This window comes from Balaenoptera acutorostrata, chromosome 16 (assembly GCF_949987535.1).
Source record: "Balaenoptera acutorostrata chromosome 16, mBalAcu1.1, whole genome shotgun sequence".
NCBI classification, from domain to species: domain Eukaryota; kingdom Metazoa; phylum Chordata; class Mammalia; order Artiodactyla; family Balaenopteridae; genus Balaenoptera; species Balaenoptera acutorostrata.
This window is the reverse complement of record NC_080079.1, coordinates 70,920,950-70,938,670: the sequence shown is the minus strand read 5'-3', so window position 1 is coordinate 70,938,670 and position 17,721 is coordinate 70,920,950. Positions and strand designations below refer to the sequence as shown.

Here is a 17,721-nt window from a genome sequence, read left to right as displayed (position 1 = left end):
TGAGGCCCGCGAGGCCCTGGTCCTGCCCCTGGCCGACCCCAGCAGCGCCCATCCGCGCCGCAGCCACCTGTCTGCCCGTGTGTCTCTCCACAGCTCCCTCCAGAAAAAGCCCAGCCTCCACCGTATCACCATGGCAGGGGGCGGGAGTGGGGTCGTGGGCCGTGACCAGTTCTCCAGGTCAGCTGACCTCCAGTACCCGGAATGGTGCGTGGATTTTGGCGTGGGTGCAAGGGTGGCTTTGCTGGGGCTAAGGGGCCGTGGCGGCCCAATGGTGGCTCCCACTGGCTTTGGGCCCACTGCCGTCAGGCAGGAGGGCCGGCCCGGCTTGGCCGGGCTGCGCCTAGCACTGCGTGGGTGGACACAGTGGGGAATGCCAAAAGGACAGCAGGCCACTGGCCCTCCAGCCTCAGAGGCCACGTCCTTGTGAGCATCGAGTGGGATCTGGGGCGGAGCCTCAAGTGCCTACGGGTCTGGAGGTTCCCGCAAGAACTGGGCTGCAAGGTCGCCCAAGACTCTGCCACCTCCGTGTCCCCGAGGCCTCCTGTCGCCTGCCTGGGCAGGCAGCAGGGCCGTGCAGGAGAGGGCTGGCCACCGGCCTGGCGATAAGTCACCAGCACCAACGAAGCTGAGCCTCATGAGGCACCACGTGGCCCCCGCTGCCTTCTATGGCCATACAACCCTGAGCGCATCCCATCTCATCTGATCTCACAAGCTAAGCAGGATCAGGCCTGGTTAATACTTGGATGGGAGACTACATGGGAATACCGGGTGCTGTAGGCTTTTTTCCCTCCCACACCACCTTCTCCTTTAGTCGCCCGTGGCCGAGGCCGGCTCCTCCCCTGCCGGGCACCACCGCAGGCCTCACCTCCTCAGGCCCCTCCCAACACAGCGTGCGCCGGAATGGGCGCCCCCAGCCGCACTGGCTGGACATGCGGCCAGAAGTCGGCCCTGTTAGGCAGCCACACGCCAGCCGCTCTCGGGGTGGCTGGCCCAGACCCAGACTCCACTGCAGGCCCGGGTGACAGCCGTGAGGCACGCGAAGCCCTCGTTCTGCACCTGACCACCTCTGCCAGCGCCCATCCGCGCCACAGCCACCTGTCTGCCTGTGTGTCTCTCCACAGCTCCCTCCGGAAAAAGCCGACCCTCCGCTGTTTCGCCATGGCTGGGTGCGGGAGCGAGGTCGTGGGCCGGGTCCGGTTTTCCGGGCCGGCCGGCCACCATGCGCTGGGAACAGTGCTCAGTGGGTGGCGTGGGGGCAAGGGTGGCCTTGCTGGGTCCAATGGGCCGTGCCACATCAATGGTGGCTCCCAGTGGCTTTGGGCTACCTGCCCTCAGGCAGGAGTTCCGGCCCAGCCGTGGCTGGACTGCACCTACTACTGTGTGGGTGGAGAGGGTTGGGAATGCCCAAGGGACCGTGGATCACGGGCCCTTAAGCCTTCGGAGCCACGTCTTTGTGAGCGTTGAGCGGGATCTGGGGCGGTTCGCCAAGCGCCTATGTGCCTGGATGTTCCCGCCAGAACTGAGCTGCGAGGTCGTCCAAGACTCCACCAACCCCGGTCCCTGAGGCGTGCTGTCGCCAGCCTGGGTGGGCCGCAGGGCCTTGCTGCAGAGGGCTGGTCGCCGGACTGGCGGTAATTCGCCAGCACCAGCTAAGCTGAGCCTCAAGAGGCACCCCGTGGCCCCTGCTGCCTTCTACGGCCATACCACCCTAAACACAACTCATCTCTTCTGCTCTTGGAAGCTAAGCAGGGTCGGCTCTGTTTACTACCTGGATGGGAGACCACCTGGGAATACTAGATGCTGTAGTATTTTTTGCCTCCCGATCTGCCTTTTCTTGTAGTCGCCGGTGCTCGAGGCTTCCTCTGCTCCCACCGGGCACGGCTGCAGGCCTCATCTACTCAAGCCTCTCCCAACACAGCGTGCGCTGGAGGGGGCCCAGCCCGCCCGTCTGGCTGGACATGCCACCAGAAGGAGGCCCTGGAAGGCAGCCACACCCCACCCTCTCCTGGGGTGGCCGGCCTGGACTCAGACTCCGCCGCAGGCCCGGGTGAAAATTGTGAGGCCCGCGAGGCCCTGGACCTGCCCCTGGCCGACCCCACCAGCGCCCAACCGCGCCGCAGCCACCTGTCTGCCCGTGTGTCTCTCCACAGCTCCCTCCAGAAAAAGCCCACCCTCCACCGTTTCACCATGGCAGGGGGCGGGAGTGGGGTCGTGGGCCAGACCGGTTCTCCGGGCCGGCCGGTCACCAGGCGCAGGGAACTTTGCTCGGCAGTTGGCGTGGGGGAAAGGGTGGCCTTGTTGGGTCTAAGGGGTCGTGCCGACTCAAGGGTGGCTCCCAGTGGCTTCAGACCAACTGCCGTCGGGCAGGAGGGCCGGCCCGGCCACGGCCGTGCTTCGCGTAGAACTGTGTGGGCAGACAGGGTGGCCAATGCCCAAGGGACCGCGGGCCACGGGCCCTTAATACCCCGGGGCCACGTCGTTGTGAGCGTCAAGCGGGATCTGGGGCGGAGCGCCAAGCGCCTATGGGCCTGGAGGGTCCCGCCTGACCTGAGCTGCGAGGTCACCCACGAGTCTGCCAACCCCGGGTCCCCGAGGACTCCTGTCACCTGCCTTGGCGGCGGCTGTGCCGTGCTGGAGAGGGTTGGCTACCGGGCTGTCGGCAAGCCCCAGCACCAGCGAAGCTGAGCCTCAAGAGGCACCCCGTGGCCCCTGCTGCCTTCTACGGCCTTACCACCCTAAACGCAACTCATCTCGTCTGGTCTTGGAAGCTAAGCAGGGTCGGCTCTGTTTACTACCTGCATGGGAGACCACCTGGGAATACTAGATGCTGTAGTATTTTTTGCCTCCCGATCTGCCTTTTCTTGTACTCGCCGGTGCTCGAGGCTTCCTCTGCTCCTGCCGGGCACAACTTCAGGCCTCATCTACTCAAGCCTCTCCCAACACATCGTGCGCTGGAGGGGGCCCAGCCCGCCCGTCTGGCTGGACATGCCGCCAGAAGGAGGCCCTGGAAGGCAGCCACACCCCACCCTCTCCCGGGGTGGCCGGCCCAGACCCAGAGTCCGCTGTAGGCCCGGGTGAAGATCGTGAGGCCCGCGAGGCCCTGGTCCTGCCCCTGGCCGACCCCAGCAGCGCCCATCCGCGCCGCAGCCACCTGTCTGCCCGTGTGTCTCTCCACAGCTCCCTCCAGAAAAAGCCCAGCCTCCACCGTATCACCATGGCAGGGGGCGGGAGTGGGGTCGTGGGCCGTGACCAGTTCTCCAGGTCAGCTGACCTCCAGTACCCGGAATGGTGCGTGGATTTTGGCGTGGGTGCAAGGGTGGCTTTGCTGGGGCTAAGGGGCCGTGGCGGCCCAATGGTGGCTCCCACTGGCTTTGGGCCCACTGCCGTCAGGCAGGAGGGCCGGCCCGGCCTTGGCCGGGCTGCGCCTAGCACTGCGTGGGTGGACACAGTGGGGAATGCCAAAAGGACAGCAGGCCACTGGCCCTCCAGCCTCAGAGGCCACGTCCTTGTGAGCATCGAGTGGGATCTGGGGCGGAGCCTCAAGTGCCTACGGGTCTGGAGGTTCCCGCAAGAACTGGGCTGCAAGGTCGCCCAAGACTCTGCCACCTCCGTGTCCCCGAGGCCTCCTGTCGCCTGCCTGGGCAGGCAGCAGGGCCGTGCAGGAGAGGGCTGGCCACCGGCCTGGCGATAAGTCACCAGCACCAACGAAGCTGAGCCTCATGAGGCACCACGTGGCCCCCGCTGCCTTCTATGGCCATACAACCCTGAGCGCATCCCATCTCATCTGATCTCACAAGCTAAGCAGGATCAGGCCTGGTTAATACTTGGATGGGAGACTACATGGGAATACCGGGTGCTGTAGGCTTTTTTCCCTCCCACACCACCTTCTCCTTTAGTCGCCCGTGGCCGAGGCCGGCTCCTCCCCTGCCGGGCACCACCGCAGGCCTCACCTCCTCAGGCCCCTCCCAACACAGCGTGCGCCGGAATGGGCGCCCCCAGCCGCACTGGCTGGACATGCGGCCAGAAGTCGGCCCTGTTAGGCAGCCACACGCCAGCCGCTCTCGGGGTGGCTGGCCCAGACCCAGACTCCACTGCAGGCCCGGGTGACAGCCGTGAGGCACGCGAAGCCCTCGTCCTGCACCTGACCACCTCCGCCAGCGCCCATCCGCGCCGCAGCCACCTGTCTGCCTGTGTGTCTCTCCACAGCTCCCTCCGGAAAAAGCCCACCCTCCGCTGTTTCGCCATGGCTGGGTGTGGGAGCGAGGTCGTGGGCCGGGTCCGGTTTTCCGGGCCGGCCGGCCACCATGCGCTGGGAACAGTGCTCAGTGGGTGGCGTGGGGGCAAGGGTGGCCTTGCTGGGTCCAATGGGCCGTGCCACATCAATGGTGGCTCCCAGTGGCTTTGGGCTACCTGCCCTCAGGCAGGAGTTCCGGCCCAGCCGTGGCTGGACTGCACCTACTACTGTGTGGGTGGAGAGGGTTGGGAATGCCCAAGGGACCGTGGATCACGGGCCCTTAAGCCTTCGGAGCCACGTCTTTGTGAGCGTTGAGCGGGATCTGGGGCGGTTCGCCAAGCGCCTATGTGCCTGGATGTTCCCGCCAGAACTGAGCTGCGAGGTCGTCCAAGACTCCACCAACCCCGGTCCCTGAGGCGTGCTGTCGCCAGCCTGGGTGGGCCGCAGGGCCTTGCTGCAGAGGGCTGGTCGCCGGACTGGCGGTAATTCGCCAGCACCAGCTAAGCTGAGCCTCAAGAGGCACCCCGTGGCCCCTGCTGCCTTCTACGGCCATACCACCCTAAACACAACTCATCTCTTCTGCTCTTGGAAGCTAAGCAGGGTCGGCTCTGTTTACTACCTGGATGGGAGACCACCTGGGAATACTAGATGCTGTAGTATTTTTTGCCTCCCGATCTGCCTTTTCTTGTAGTCGCCGGTGCTCGAGGCTTCCTCTGCTCCCACCGGGCACGGCTGCAGGCCTCATCTACTCAAGCCTCTCCCAACACAGCGTGCGCTGGAGGGGGCCCAGCCCGCCCGTCTGGCTGGACATGCCACCAGAAGGAGGCCCTGGAAGGCAGCCACACCCCACCCTCTCCTGGGGTGGCCGGCCTGGACTCAGACTCCGCCGCAGGCCCGGGTGAAAATTGTGAGGCCCGCGAGGCCCTGGACCTGCCCCTGGCCGACCCCACCAGCGCCCAACCGCGCCGCAGCCACCTGTCTGCCCGTGTGTCTCTCCACAGCTCCCTCCAGAAAAAGCCCACCCTCCACCGTTTCACCATGGCAGGGGGCGGGAGTGGGGTCGTGGGCCAGACCGGTTCTCCGGGCCGGCCGGTCACCAGGCGCAGGGAACTTTGCTCGGCAGTTGGCGTGGGGGAAAGGGTGGCCTTGTTGGGTCTAAGGGGTCGTGCCGACTCAAAGGTGGCTCCCAGTGGCTTCAGACCAACTGCCGTTGGGCAGGAGGGCCGGCCCGTCCGCGGCCGGGCTTCGCCTAGAACTGTGTGGGCAGACAGGGTGGCCAATGCCCAAGGGACCGCGGGCCACGGGCCCTTAAGCCCCTGGGGCCACGTCGTTGTGAGCGTCAAGCGGGATCTGGGGCAGAGGGCCAAGCGCCTATGGTCCTGGAGGGTCCCGCCTGACCTGAGCTGCGAGGTCACCCACGAGTCTGCCAACCCCGGGTCCCCGAGGCCTCCTGTCGCCTGCCTTGGTGGGCGGCTGGGCAGTGCTGGAGAGGGTTGGCTACCGGGCTGTCGGCAAGCCCCAGCACCAGCGAAGCTGAGCCTCAAGAGTCACCCCGTGGCCCCCACTGCCTTCTACGGCCATACCACCCTGAACGCGCCCCATCTCGTCTGATCCTGGAAGCTAAGCAGGGTCGGGCCTGGTTAGTACTTGGATGGGAGACTACATGGGAATACCGGGTGCTGTAGGCTTTTTTCCCTCCCGCACCACCTTCTCCTTTAGTCGCCCGTATCCGAGGCCGGCTCTTCCCCTGCCGGGCACCGCCGCAGGCCTCACCTCCTCAGGCCCCTCCCGACACAGTGTGCGCCGGAAGGGGCGCCCCCAGCCGCACTGGCTGGACATGCGGCCAGAAGGAGGTCCTGTTAGGCAGCCGCACCCCAGCCGATCCCGGGGTGGCCGGCCTGGACCAATGCTCCACCGCAGGCCCGGGTGACAGCCGTGAGGCACGCGTAGCCCTCGTCCTGCACCTGGCCACCTCCGCCAGCGCCCATCCATGCCGCAGCCACCTATCTGCCTGTGTGTCTCTCCACAGCTCTCTCCGGAAAAAGCCCACCTTCCGCTGCTTCGCCATGGCCGGGTGCGAGAGCATGGTCGTGGGCCGGGTCTGGTTCTCTGGGCCGGCCGGCCACCATGCGCTGGGAACAGTGCTCAGTGGGTGGCGTGGGGGCAAGGGTGGTCTTGCTGGTTCCAATGGGCCGTGCCGCATCAATGGTGGCTCCCAGTGGCTTTGGGCTACCTGTCGTCAGGCAGGAGGGCCGGCCCAGCCGCGGCTGGACTGCACCTACTACTGCGTGGGTGGACAGGGTTGGGAATGCCCAAGGGACCGTGGACCACGGGCCCTTAAGCCTTCGGAGCCACGTCTTTGTGAGCATCGAGCGGGATCTGGGGTGGTTCGCCAAGTGCCTATGTGCCTGGATGTTCCCGCCAGAAGTGAGCTGCGAGGTCGTCCAAGACTCCACCACCCCCGGACCCCGAGGCCTGCTGTCGCCTGCCTGGTTGGGCCACAGGGCCGTGTGCAGAGGGCTGGTCACCGGATTGGTGGTAATTCTCCAGCACCAGCTAAGCTGAGCCTCAAGAGGCACCCCGTGGCCCCTGCTGCCTTCTACGGCCATACCACCCTAAACACAACTCATCTCTTCTGCTCTTGGAAGCTAAGCAGGGTCGGGTATGTTTACTACCTGGATGGGAGACCACCTGGGAATACTAGATGCTGTAGTATTTTTTGCCTCCCGATCTGCCTTTTCTTGTAGTCGCCGGTGCTCGAGGCTTCCTCTGCTCCCACCGGGCACGGCTGCAGGCCTCATCTACTCAAGCCTCTCCCAACACAGCGTGCGCTGGAGGGGGCCCAGCCCGCCCGTCTGGCTGGACATGCCCCCAGAAGGAGGCCCTGGAAGGCAGCCACACCCCACCCTCTCCTGGGGTGGCCGGCCTGGACTCAGACTCCGCCGCAGGCCCGGGTGAAAATTGTGAGGCCCGCGAGGCCCTGGACCTGCCCCTGGCCGACACCACCAGCGCCCAACCGCGCCGCAGCCACCTGTCTACCCGTGTGTCTCTCCACAGCTCCCTCCAGAAAAAGCCCACCCTCCACCGTTTCACCATGGCAGGGGGCCGGAGTGGGGTCGTGGGCCAGACCGGTTCTCCGGGCCGGCCGGTCACCAGGCGCAGGGAACTTTGCTCGGCAGTTGGCGTGTGGGAAAGGGTGGCCTTGTTGGGTCTAAGGGGTCGTGCCGACTCAATGGTGGCTCCCAGTGGCTTCAGACCAAGTGCCGTTGGGCAGGAGGGCCGGCCCGTCCGCGGCCGTGCTTCGCCTAGAACTGTGTGGGCAGACAGGGTGGCCAATGCCCAAGGGACCGCGGGCCACGGGCCCTTAAGACCCCGGGGCCACGTCGTTGTGAGCGTCAAGCGGGATCTGGGGCGGAGCGCCAAGCGCCTATGGGCCTGGAGGGTCCCGCCTGACCTGAGCTGCGAGGTCACCCACGAGTCTGCCAACCCCGGGTCCCCGAGGACTCCTGTCACCTGCCTTGGCGGCGGCTGTGCCGTGCTGGAGAGGGTTGGCTACCGGGCTGTCGGCAAGCCCCAGCACCAGCGAAGCTGAGCCTCAAGAGGCACCCCGTGGCCCCTGCTGCCTTCTACGGCCTTACCACCCTAAACGCAACTCATCTCATCTGGTCTTGGAAGCTAAGCAGGGTCGGCTCTGTTTACTACCTGCATGGGAGACCACCTGGGAATACTAGATGCTGTAGTATTTTTTGCCTCCCGATCTGCCTTTTCTTGTAGTCGCCGGTGCTCGAGGCTTCCTCTGCTCCCACAGGGCACGGCTGCAGGCCTCATCTACTCAAGCCTCTCCCAACACATCGTGCGCTGGAGGGGGCCCAGCCCGCCCGTCTGGCTGGACATGCCGCCAGAAGGAGGCCCTGGAAGGCAGCCACACCCCACCCTCTCCCGGGGTGGCCGGCCCAGACCCAGAGTCCGCTGTAGGCCCGGGTGAAGATCGTGAGGCCCGCGAGGCCCTGGTCCTGCCCCTGGCCGACCCCAGCAGCGCCCATCCGCGCCGCAGCCACCTGTCTGCCCGTGTGTCTCTCCACAGCTCCCTCCAGAAAAAGCCCAGCCTCCACCGTATCACCATGGCAGGGGGCGGGAGTGGGGTCGTGGGCCGTGACCAGTTCTCCAGGTCAGCTGACCTCCAGTACCCGGAATGGTGCGTGGATTTTGGCGTGGGTGCAAGGGTGGCTTTGCTGGGGCTAAGGGGCCGTGGCGGCCCAATGGTGGCTCCCACTGGCTTTGGGCCCACTGCCGTCAGGCAGGAGGGCCGGCCCGGCTTGGCCGGGCTGCGCCTAGCACTGCGTGGGTGGACACAGTGGGGAATGCCAAAAGGACAGCAGGCCACTGGCCCTCCAGCCTCAGAGGCCACGTCCTTGTGAGCATCGAGTGGGATCTGGGGCGGAGCCTCAAGTGCCTACGGGTCTGGAGGTTCCCGCAAGAACTGGGCTGCAAGGTCGCCCAAGACTCTGCCACCTCCGTGTCCCCGAGGCCTCCTGTCGCCTGCCTGGGCAGGCAGCAGGGCCGTGCAGGAGAGGGCTGGCCACCGGCCTGGCGATAAGTCACCAGCACCAACGAAGCTGAGCCTCATGAGGCACCACGTGGCCCCCGCTGCCTTCTATGGCCATACAACCCTGAGCGCATCCCATCTCATCTGATCTCACAAGCTAAGCAGGATCAGGCCTGGTTAATACTTGGATGGGAGACTACATGGGAATACCGGGTGCTGTAGGCTTTTTTCCCTCCCACACCACCTTCTCCTTTAGTCGCCCGTGGCCGAGGCCGGCTCCTCCCCTGCCGGGCACCACCGCAGGCCTCACCTCCTCAGGCCCCTCCCAACACAGCGTGCGCCGGAATGGGCGCCCCCAGCCGCACTGGCTGGACATGCGGCCAGAAGTCGGCCCTGTTAGGCAGCCACACGCCAGCCGCTCTCGGGGTGGCTGGCCCAGACCCAGACTCCACTGCAGGCCCGGGTGACAGCCGTGAGGCACGCGAAGCCCTCGTTCTGCACCTGACCACCTCTGCCAGCGCCCATCCGCGCCACAGCCACCTGTCTGCCTGTGTGTCTCTCCACAGCTCCCTCCGGAAAAAGCCGACCCTCCGCTGTTTCGCCATGGCTGGGTGCGGGAGCGAGGTCGTGGGCCGGGTCCGGTTTTCCGGGCCGGCCGGCCACCATGCGCTGGGAACAGTGCTCAGTGGGTGGCGTGGGGGCAAGGGTGGCCTTGCTGGGTCCAATGGGCCGTGCCACATCAATGGTGGCTCCCAGTGGCTTTGGGCTACCTGCCCTCAGGCAGGAGTTCCGGCCCAGCCGTGGCTGGACTGCACCTACTACTGTGTGGGTGGAGAGGGTTGGGAATGCCCAAGGGACCGTGGATCACGGGCCCTTAAGCCTTCGGAGCCACGTCTTTGTGAGCGTTGAGCGGGATCTGGGGCGGTTCGCCAAGCGCCTATGTGCCTGGATGTTCCCGCCAGAACTGAGCTGCGAGGTCGTCCAAGACTCCACCAACCCCGGTCCCTGAGGCGTGCTGTCGCCAGCCTGGGTGGGCCGCAGGGCCTTGCTGCAGAGGGCTGGTCGCCGGACTGGCGGTAATTCGCCAGCACCAGCTAAGCTGAGCCTCAAGAGGCACCCCGTGGCCCCTGCTGCCTTCTACGGCCATACCACCCTAAACACAACTCATCTCTTCTGCTCTTGGAAGCTAAGCAGGGTCGGCTCTGTTTACTACCTGGATGGGAGACCACCTGGGAATACTAGATGCTGTAGTATTTTTTGCCTCCCGATCTGCCTTTTCTTGTAGTCGCCGGTGCTCGAGGCTTCCTCTGCTCCCACCGGGCACGGCTGCAGGCCTCATCTACTCAAGCCTCTCCCAACACAGCGTGCGCTGGAGGGGGCCCAGCCCGCCCGTCTGGCTGGACATGCCACCAGAAGGAGGCCCTGGAAGGCAGCCACACCCCACCCTCTCCTGGGGTGGCCGGCCTGGACTCAGACTCCGCCGCAGGCCCGGGTGAAAATTGTGAGGCCCGCGAGGCCCTGGACCTGCCCCTGGCCGACCCCACCAGCGCCCAACCGCGCCGCAGCCACCTGTCTGCCCGTGTGTCTCTCCACAGCTCCCTCCAGAAAAAGCCCACCCTCCACCGTTTCACCATGGCAGGGGGCGGGAGTGGGGTCGTGGGCCAGACCGGTTCTCCGGGCCGGCCGGTCACCAGGCGCAGGGAACTTTGCTCGGCAGTTGGCGTGGGGGAAAGGGTGGCCTTGTTGGGTCTAAGGGGTCGTGCCGACTCAAGGGTGGCTCCCAGTGGCTTCAGACCAACTGCCGTCGGGCAGGAGGGCCGGCCCGGCCACGGCCGTGCTTCGCGTAGAACTGTGTGGGCAGACAGGGTGGCCAATGCCCAAGGGACCGCGGGCCACGGGCCCTTAATACCCCGGGGCCACGTCGTTGTGAGCGTCAAGCGGGATCTGGGGCGGAGCGCCAAGCGCCTATGGGCCTGGAGGGTCCCGCCTGACCTGAGCTGCGAGGTCACCCACGAGTCTGCCAACCCCGGGTCCCCGAGGACTCCTGTCACCTGCCTTGGCGGCGGCTGTGCCGTGCTGGAGAGGGTTGGCTACCGGGCTGTCGGCAAGCCCCAGCACCAGCGAAGCTGAGCCTCAAGAGGCACCCCGTGGCCCCTGCTGCCTTCTACGGCCTTACCACCCTAAACGCAACTCATCTCGTCTGGTCTTGGAAGCTAAGCAGGGTCGGCTCTGTTTACTACCTGCATGGGAGACCACCTGGGAATACTAGATGCTGTAGTATTTTTTGCCTCCCGATCTGCCTTTTCTTGTACTCGCCGGTGCTCGAGGCTTCCTCTGCTCCTGCCGGGCACAACTTCAGGCCTCATCTACTCAAGCCTCTCCCAACACATCGTGCGCTGGAGGGGGCCCAGCCCGCCCGTCTGGCTGGACATGCCGCCAGAAGGAGGCCCTGGAAGGCAGCCACACCCCACCCTCTCCCGGGGTGGCCGGCCCAGACCCAGAGTCCGCTGTAGGCCCGGGTGAAGATCGTGAGGCCCGCGAGGCCCTGGTCCTGCCCCTGGCCGACCCCAGCAGCGCCCATCCGCGCCGCAGCCACCTGTCTGCCCGTGTGTCTCTCCACAGCTCCCTCCAGAAAAAGCCCAGCCTCCACCGTATCACCATGGCAGGGGGCGGGAGTGGGGTCGTGGGCCGTGACCAGTTCTCCAGGTCAGCTGACCTCCAGTACCCGGAATGGTGCGTGGATTTTGGCGTGGGTGCAAGGGTGGCTTTGCTGGGGCTAAGGGGCCGTGGCGGCCCAATGGTGGCTCCCACTGGCTTTGGGCCCACTGCCGTCAGGCAGGAGGGCCGGCCCGGCCTTGGCCGGGCTGCGCCTAGCACTGCGTGGGTGGACACAGTGGGGAATGCCAAAAGGACAGCAGGCCACTGGCCCTCCAGCCTCAGAGGCCACGTCCTTGTGAGCATCGAGTGGGATCTGGGGCGGAGCCTCAAGTGCCTACGGGTCTGGAGGTTCCCGCAAGAACTGGGCTGCAAGGTCGCCCAAGACTCTGCCACCTCCGTGTCCCCGAGGCCTCCTGTCGCCTGCCTGGGCAGGCAGCAGGGCCGTGCAGGAGAGGGCTGGCCACCGGCCTGGCGATAAGTCACCAGCACCAACGAAGCTGAGCCTCATGAGGCACCACGTGGCCCCCGCTGCCTTCTATGGCCATACAACCCTGAGCGCATCCCATCTCATCTGATCTCACAAGCTAAGCAGGATCAGGCCTGGTTAATACTTGGATGGGAGACTACATGGGAATACCGGGTGCTGTAGGCTTTTTTCCCTCCCACACCACCTTCTCCTTTAGTCGCCCGTGGCCGAGGCCGGCTCCTCCCCTGCCGGGCACCACCGCAGGCCTCACCTCCTCAGGCCCCTCCCAACACAGCGTGCGCCGGAATGGGCGCCCCCAGCCGCACTGGCTGGACATGCGGCCAGAAGTCGGCCCTGTTAGGCAGCCACACGCCAGCCGCTCTCGGGGTGGCTGGCCCAGACCCAGACTCCACTGCAGGCCCGGGTGACAGCCGTGAGGCACGCGAAGCCCTCGTCCTGCACCTGACCACCTCCGCCAGCGCCCATCCGCGCCGCAGCCACCTGTCTGCCTGTGTGTCTCTCCACAGCTCCCTCCGGAAAAAGCCCACCCTCCGCTGTTTCGCCATGGCTGGGTGTGGGAGCGAGGTCGTGGGCCGGGTCCGGTTTTCCGGGCCGGCCGGCCACCATGCGCTGGGAACAGTGCTCAGTGGGTGGCGTGGGGGCAAGGGTGGTCTTGCTGGTTCCAATGGGCCGTGCCGCATCAATGGTGGCTCCCAGTGGCTTTGGGCTACCTGTCGTCAGGCAGGAGGGCCGGCCCAGCCGCGGCTGGACTGCACCTACTACTGCGTGGGTGGACAGGGTTGGGAATGCCCAAGGGACCGTGGACCACGGGCCCTTAAGCCTTCGGAGCCACGTCTTTGTGAGCATCGAGCGGGATCTGGGGCGGTTCGCCAAGTGCCTATGTGCCTGGATGTTCCCGCCAGAAGTGAGCTGCGAGGTCGTCCAAGACTCCACCACCCCCGGACCCCGAGGCCTGCTGTCGCCTGCCTGGTTGGGCCACAGGGCCGTGTGCAGAGGGCTGGTCACCGGATTGGTGGTAATTCTCCAGCACCAGCTAAGCTGAGCCTCAAGAGGCACCCCGTGGCCCCTGCTGCCTTCTACGGCCATACCACCCTAAACACAACTCATCTCTTCTGCTCTTGGAAGCTAAGCAGGGTCGGGTATGTTTACTACCTGGATGGGAGACCACCTGGGAATACTAGATGCTGTAGTATTTTTTGCCTCCCGATCTGCCTTTTCTTGTAGTCGCCGGTGCTCGAGGCTTCCTCTGCTCCCACCGGGCACGGCTGCAGGCCTCATCTACTCAAGCCTCTCCCAACACAGCGTGCGCTGGAGGGGGCCCAGCCCGCCCGTCTGGCTGGACATGCCCCCAGAAGGAGGCCCTGGAAGGCAGCCACACCCCACCCTCTCCTGGGGTGGCCGGCCTGGACTCAGACTCCGCCGCAGGCCCGGGTGAAAATTGTGAGGCCCGCGAGGCCCTGGACCTGCCCCTGGCCGACCCCACCAGCGCCCAACCGCGCCGCAGCCACCTGTCTGCCCGTGTGTCTCTCCACAGCTCCCTCCAGAAAAAGCCCACCCTCCACCGTTTCACCATGGCAGGGGGCGGGAGTGGGGTCGTGGGCCAGACCGGTTCTCCGGGCCGGCCGGTCACCAGGCGCAGGGAACTTTGCTCGGCAGTTGGCGTGGGGGAAAGGGTGGCCTTGTTGGGTCTAAGGGGTCGTGCCGACTCAAGGGTGGCTCCCAGTGGCTTCAGACCAACTGCCGTCGGGCAGGAGGGCCGGTCCGGCCACGGCCGTGCTTCGCGTAGAACTGTGTGGGCAGACAGGGTGGCCAATGCCCAAGGGACCGCGGGCCACGGGCCCTTAAGACCCCGGGGCCACGTCGTTGTGAGCGTCAAGCGGGATCTGGGGCGGAGCGCCAAGCGCCTATGGGCCTGGAGGGTCCCGCCTGACCTGAGCTGCGAGGTCACCCACGAGTCTGCCAACCCCGGGTCCCCGAGGACTCCTGTCACCTGCCTTGGCGGCGGCTGTGCCGTGCTGGAGAGGGTTGGCTACCGGGCTGTCGGCAAGCCCCAGCACCAGCGAAGCTGAGCCTCAAGAGGCACCCCGTGGCCCCTGCTGCCTTCTACGGCCTTACCACCCTAAACGCAACTCATCTCGTCTGGTCTTGGAAGCTAAGCAGGGTCGGCTCTGTTTACTACCTGCATGGGAGACCACCTGGGAATACTAGATGCTGTAGTATTTTTTGCCTCCCGATCTGCCTTTTCTTGTACTCGCCGGTGCTCGAGGCTTCCTCTGCTCCTGCCGGGCACAACTTCAGGCCTCATCTACTCAAGCCTCTCCCAACACATCGTGCGCTGGAGGGGGCCCAGCCCGCCCGTCTGGCTGGACATGCCGCCAGAAGGAGGCCCTGGAAGGCAGCCACACCCCACCCTCTCCCGGGGTGGCCGGCCCAGACCCAGAGTCCGCTGTAGGCCCGGGTGAAGATCGTGAGGCCCGCGAGGCCCTGGTCCTGCCCCTGGCCGACCCCAGCAGCGCCCATCCGCGCCGCAGCCACCTGTCTGCCCGTGTGTCTCTCCACAGCTCCCTCCAGAAAAAGCCCAGCCTCCACCGTATCACCATGGCAGGGGGCGGGAGTGGGGTCGTGGGCCGTGACCAGTTCTCCAGGTCAGCTGACCTCCAGTACCCGGAATGGTGCGTGGATTTTGGCGTGGGTGCAAGGGTGGCTTTGCTGGGGCTAAGGGGCCGTGGCGGCCCAATGGTGGCTCCCACTGGCTTTGGGCCCACTGCCGTCAGGCAGGAGGGCCGGCCCGGCCTTGGCCGGGCTGCGCCTAGCACTGCGTGGGTGGACACAGTGGGGAATGCCAAAAGGACAGCAGGCCACTGGCCCTCCAGCCTCAGAGGCCACGTCCTTGTGAGCATCGAGTGGGATCTGGGGCGGAGCCTCAAGTGCCTACGGGTCTGGAGGTTCCCGCAAGAACTGGGCTGCAAGGTCGCCCAAGACTCTGCCACCTCCGTGTCCCCGAGGCCTCCTGTCGCCTGCCTGGGCAGGCAGCAGGGCCGTGCAGGAGAGGGCTGGCCACCGGCCTGGCGATAAGTCACCAGCACCAACGAAGCTGAGCCTCATGAGGCACCACGTGGCCCCCGCTGCCTTCTATGGCCATACAACCCTGAGCGCATCCCATCTCATCTGATCTCACAAGCTAAGCAGGATCAGGCCTGGTTAATACTTGGATGGGAGACTACATGGGAATACCGGGTGCTGTAGGCTTTTTTCCCTCCCACACCACCTTCTCCTTTAGTCGCCCGTGGCCGAGGCCGGCTCCTCCCCTGCCGGGCACCACCGCAGGCCTCACCTCCTCAGGCCCCTCCCAACACAGCGTGCGCCGGAATGGGCGCCCCCAGCCGCACTGGCTGGACATGCGGCCAGAAGTCGGCCCTGTTAGGCAGCCACACGCCAGCCGCTCTCGGGGTGGCTGGCCCAGACCCAGACTCCACTGCAGGCCCGGGTGACAGCCGTGAGGCACGCGAAGCCCTCGTCCTGCACCTGACCACCTCCGCCAGCGCCCATCCGCGCCGCAGCCACCTGTCTGCCTGTGTGTCTCTCCACAGCTCCCTCCGGAAAAAGCCCACCCTCCGCTGTTTCGCCATGGCTGGGTGTGGGAGCGAGGTCGTGGGCCGGGTCCGGTTTTCCGGGCCGGCCGGCCACCATGCGCTGGGAACAGTGCTCAGTGGGTGGCGTGGGGGCAAGGGTGGCCTTGCTGGGTCCAATGGGCCGTGCCACATCAATGGTGGCTCCCAGTGGCTTTGGGCTACCTGCCCTCAGGCAGGAGTTCCGGCCCAGCCGTGGCTGGACTGCACCTACTACTGTGTGGGTGGAGAGGGTTGGGAATGCCCAAGGGACCGTGGATCACGGGCCCTTAAGCCTTCGGAGCCACGTCTTTGTGAGCGTTGAGCGGGATCTGGGGCGGTTCGCCAAGCGCCTATGTGCCTGGATGTTCCCGCCAGAACTGAGCTGCGAGGTCGTCCAAGACTCCACCAACCCCGGTCCCTGAGGCGTGCTGTCGCCAGCCTGGGTGGGCCGCAGGGCCTTGCTGCAGAGGGCTGGTCGCCGGACTGGCGGTAATTCGCCAGCACCAGCTAAGCTGAGCCTCAAGAGGCACCCCGTGGCCCCTGCTGCCTTCTACGGCCATACCACCCTAAACACAACTCATCTCTTCTGCTCTTGGAAGCTAAGCAGGGTCGGCTCTGTTTACTACCTGGATGGGAGACCACCTGGGAATACTAGATGCTGTAGTATTTTTTGCCTCCCGATCTGCCTTTTCTTGTAGTCGCCGGTGCTCGAGGCTTCCTCTGCTCCCACCGGGCACGGCTGCAGGCCTCATCTACTCAAGCCTCTCCCAACACAGCGTGCGCTGGAGGGGGCCCAGCCCGCCCGTCTGGCTGGACATGCCACCAGAAGGAGGCCCTGGAAGGCAGCCACACCCCACCCTCTCCTGGGGTGGCCGGCCTGGACTCAGACTCCGCCGCAGGCCCGGGTGAAAATTGTGAGGCCCGCGAGGCCCTGGACCTGCCCCTGGCCGACCCCACCAGCGCCCAACCGCGCCGCAGCCACCTGTCTGCCCGTGTGTCTCTCCACAGCTCCCTCCAGAAAAAGCCCACCCTCCACCGTTTCACCATGGCAGGGGGCGGGAGTGGGGTCGTGGGCCAGACCGGTTCTCCGGGCCGGCCGGTCACCAGGCGCAGGGAACTTTGCTCGGCAGTTGGCGTGGGGGAAAGGGTGGCCTTGTTGGGTCTAAGGGGTCGTGCCGACTCAAAGGTGGCTCCCAGTGGCTTCAGACCAACTGCCGTTGGGCAGGAGGGCCGGCCCGTCCGCGGCCGGGCTTCGCCTAGAACTGTGTGGGCAGACAGGGTGGCCAATGCCCAAGGGACCGCGGGCCACGGGCCCTTAAGCCCCTGGGGCCACGTCGTTGTGAGCGTCAAGCGGGATCTGGGGCAGAGGGCCAAGCGCCTATGGGCCTGGAGGGTCCCGCCTGACCTGAGCTGCGAGGTCACCCACGAGTCTGCCAACCCCGGGTCCCCGAGGTCTCCTGTCGCCTGCCTTGGTGGGCGGCTGGGCAGTGCTGGAGAGGGTTGGCTACCGGGCTGTCGGCAAGCCCCAGCACCAGCGAAGCTGAGCCTCAAGAGTCACCCCGTGGCCCCCACTGCCTTCTACGGCCATACCACCCTGAACGCGCCCCATCTCGTCTGATCCTGGAAGCTAAGCAGGGTCGGGCCTGGTTAGTACTTGGATGGGAGACTACATGGGAATACCGGGTGCTGTAGGCTTTTTTCCCTCCCGCACCACCTTCTCCTTTAGTCGCCCGTATCCGAGGCCGGCTCTTCCCCTGCCGGGCACCGCCGCAGGCCTCACCTCCTCAGGCCCCTCCCGACACAGTGTGCGCCGGAAGGGGCGCCCCCAGCCGCACTGGCTGGACATGCGGCCAGAAGGAGGTCCTGTTAGGCAGCCGCACCCCAGCCGATCCCGGGGTGGCCGGCCTGGACCAATGCTCCACCGCAGGCCCGGGTGACAGCCGTGAGGCACGCGTAGCCCTCGTCCTGCACCTGGCCACCTCCGCCAGCGCCCATCCATGCCGCAGCCACCTATCTGCCTGTGTGTCTCTCCACAGCTCTCTCCGGAAAAAGCCCACCTTCCGCTGCTTCGCCATGGCCGGGTGCGAGAGCATGGTCGTGGGCCGGGTCTGGTTCTCTGGGCCGGCCGGCCACCATGCGCTGGGAACAGTGCTCAGTGGGTGGCGTGGGGGCAAGGGTGGTCTTG

The 17,721-nt window shown here is 66.1% G+C and overlaps 17 pseudogenes; all 17 read left to right on the top strand.

The window, feature by feature from the left end:
• Positions 1–661: 661 nt before the first annotated feature.
• Positions 662–780, top strand: LOC130705450 (5S ribosomal RNA; annotated as a pseudogene).
• A 910-nt stretch (positions 781–1,690) lies between these two features.
• LOC130705328 (5S ribosomal RNA) lies at positions 1,691–1,809 on the top strand (annotated as a pseudogene).
• A 908-nt stretch (positions 1,810–2,717) lies between these two features.
• LOC130705461 (5S ribosomal RNA) lies at positions 2,718–2,836 on the top strand (annotated as a pseudogene).
• A 910-nt stretch (positions 2,837–3,746) lies between these two features.
• On the top strand, positions 3,747–3,865 carry LOC130705449 (5S ribosomal RNA; annotated as a pseudogene).
• Positions 3,866–4,775: 910 nt separating this feature from the next.
• On the top strand, positions 4,776–4,894 carry LOC130705327 (5S ribosomal RNA; annotated as a pseudogene).
• A 909-nt stretch (positions 4,895–5,803) lies between these two features.
• LOC130705222 (5S ribosomal RNA) lies at positions 5,804–5,922 on the top strand (annotated as a pseudogene).
• Positions 5,923–6,831: 909 nt separating this feature from the next.
• On the top strand, positions 6,832–6,950 carry LOC130705315 (5S ribosomal RNA; annotated as a pseudogene).
• Positions 6,951–7,858: 908 nt separating this feature from the next.
• LOC130705346 (5S ribosomal RNA) lies at positions 7,859–7,977 on the top strand (annotated as a pseudogene).
• Positions 7,978–8,886: 909 nt separating this feature from the next.
• LOC130705448 (5S ribosomal RNA) lies at positions 8,887–9,005 on the top strand (annotated as a pseudogene).
• Positions 9,006–9,915: 910 nt separating this feature from the next.
• On the top strand, positions 9,916–10,034 carry LOC130705326 (5S ribosomal RNA; annotated as a pseudogene).
• A 908-nt stretch (positions 10,035–10,942) lies between these two features.
• Positions 10,943–11,061, top strand: LOC130705460 (5S ribosomal RNA; annotated as a pseudogene).
• A 910-nt stretch (positions 11,062–11,971) lies between these two features.
• Positions 11,972–12,090, top strand: LOC130705447 (5S ribosomal RNA; annotated as a pseudogene).
• Positions 12,091–12,999: 909 nt separating this feature from the next.
• Positions 13,000–13,118, top strand: LOC130705314 (5S ribosomal RNA; annotated as a pseudogene).
• Positions 13,119–14,026: 908 nt separating this feature from the next.
• Positions 14,027–14,145, top strand: LOC130705459 (5S ribosomal RNA; annotated as a pseudogene).
• Positions 14,146–15,055: 910 nt separating this feature from the next.
• Positions 15,056–15,174, top strand: LOC130705446 (5S ribosomal RNA; annotated as a pseudogene).
• A 910-nt stretch (positions 15,175–16,084) lies between these two features.
• On the top strand, positions 16,085–16,203 carry LOC130705325 (5S ribosomal RNA; annotated as a pseudogene).
• A 909-nt stretch (positions 16,204–17,112) lies between these two features.
• Positions 17,113–17,231, top strand: LOC130705211 (5S ribosomal RNA; annotated as a pseudogene).
• The last annotated feature ends 490 nt before the right edge of the window (positions 17,232–17,721 follow it).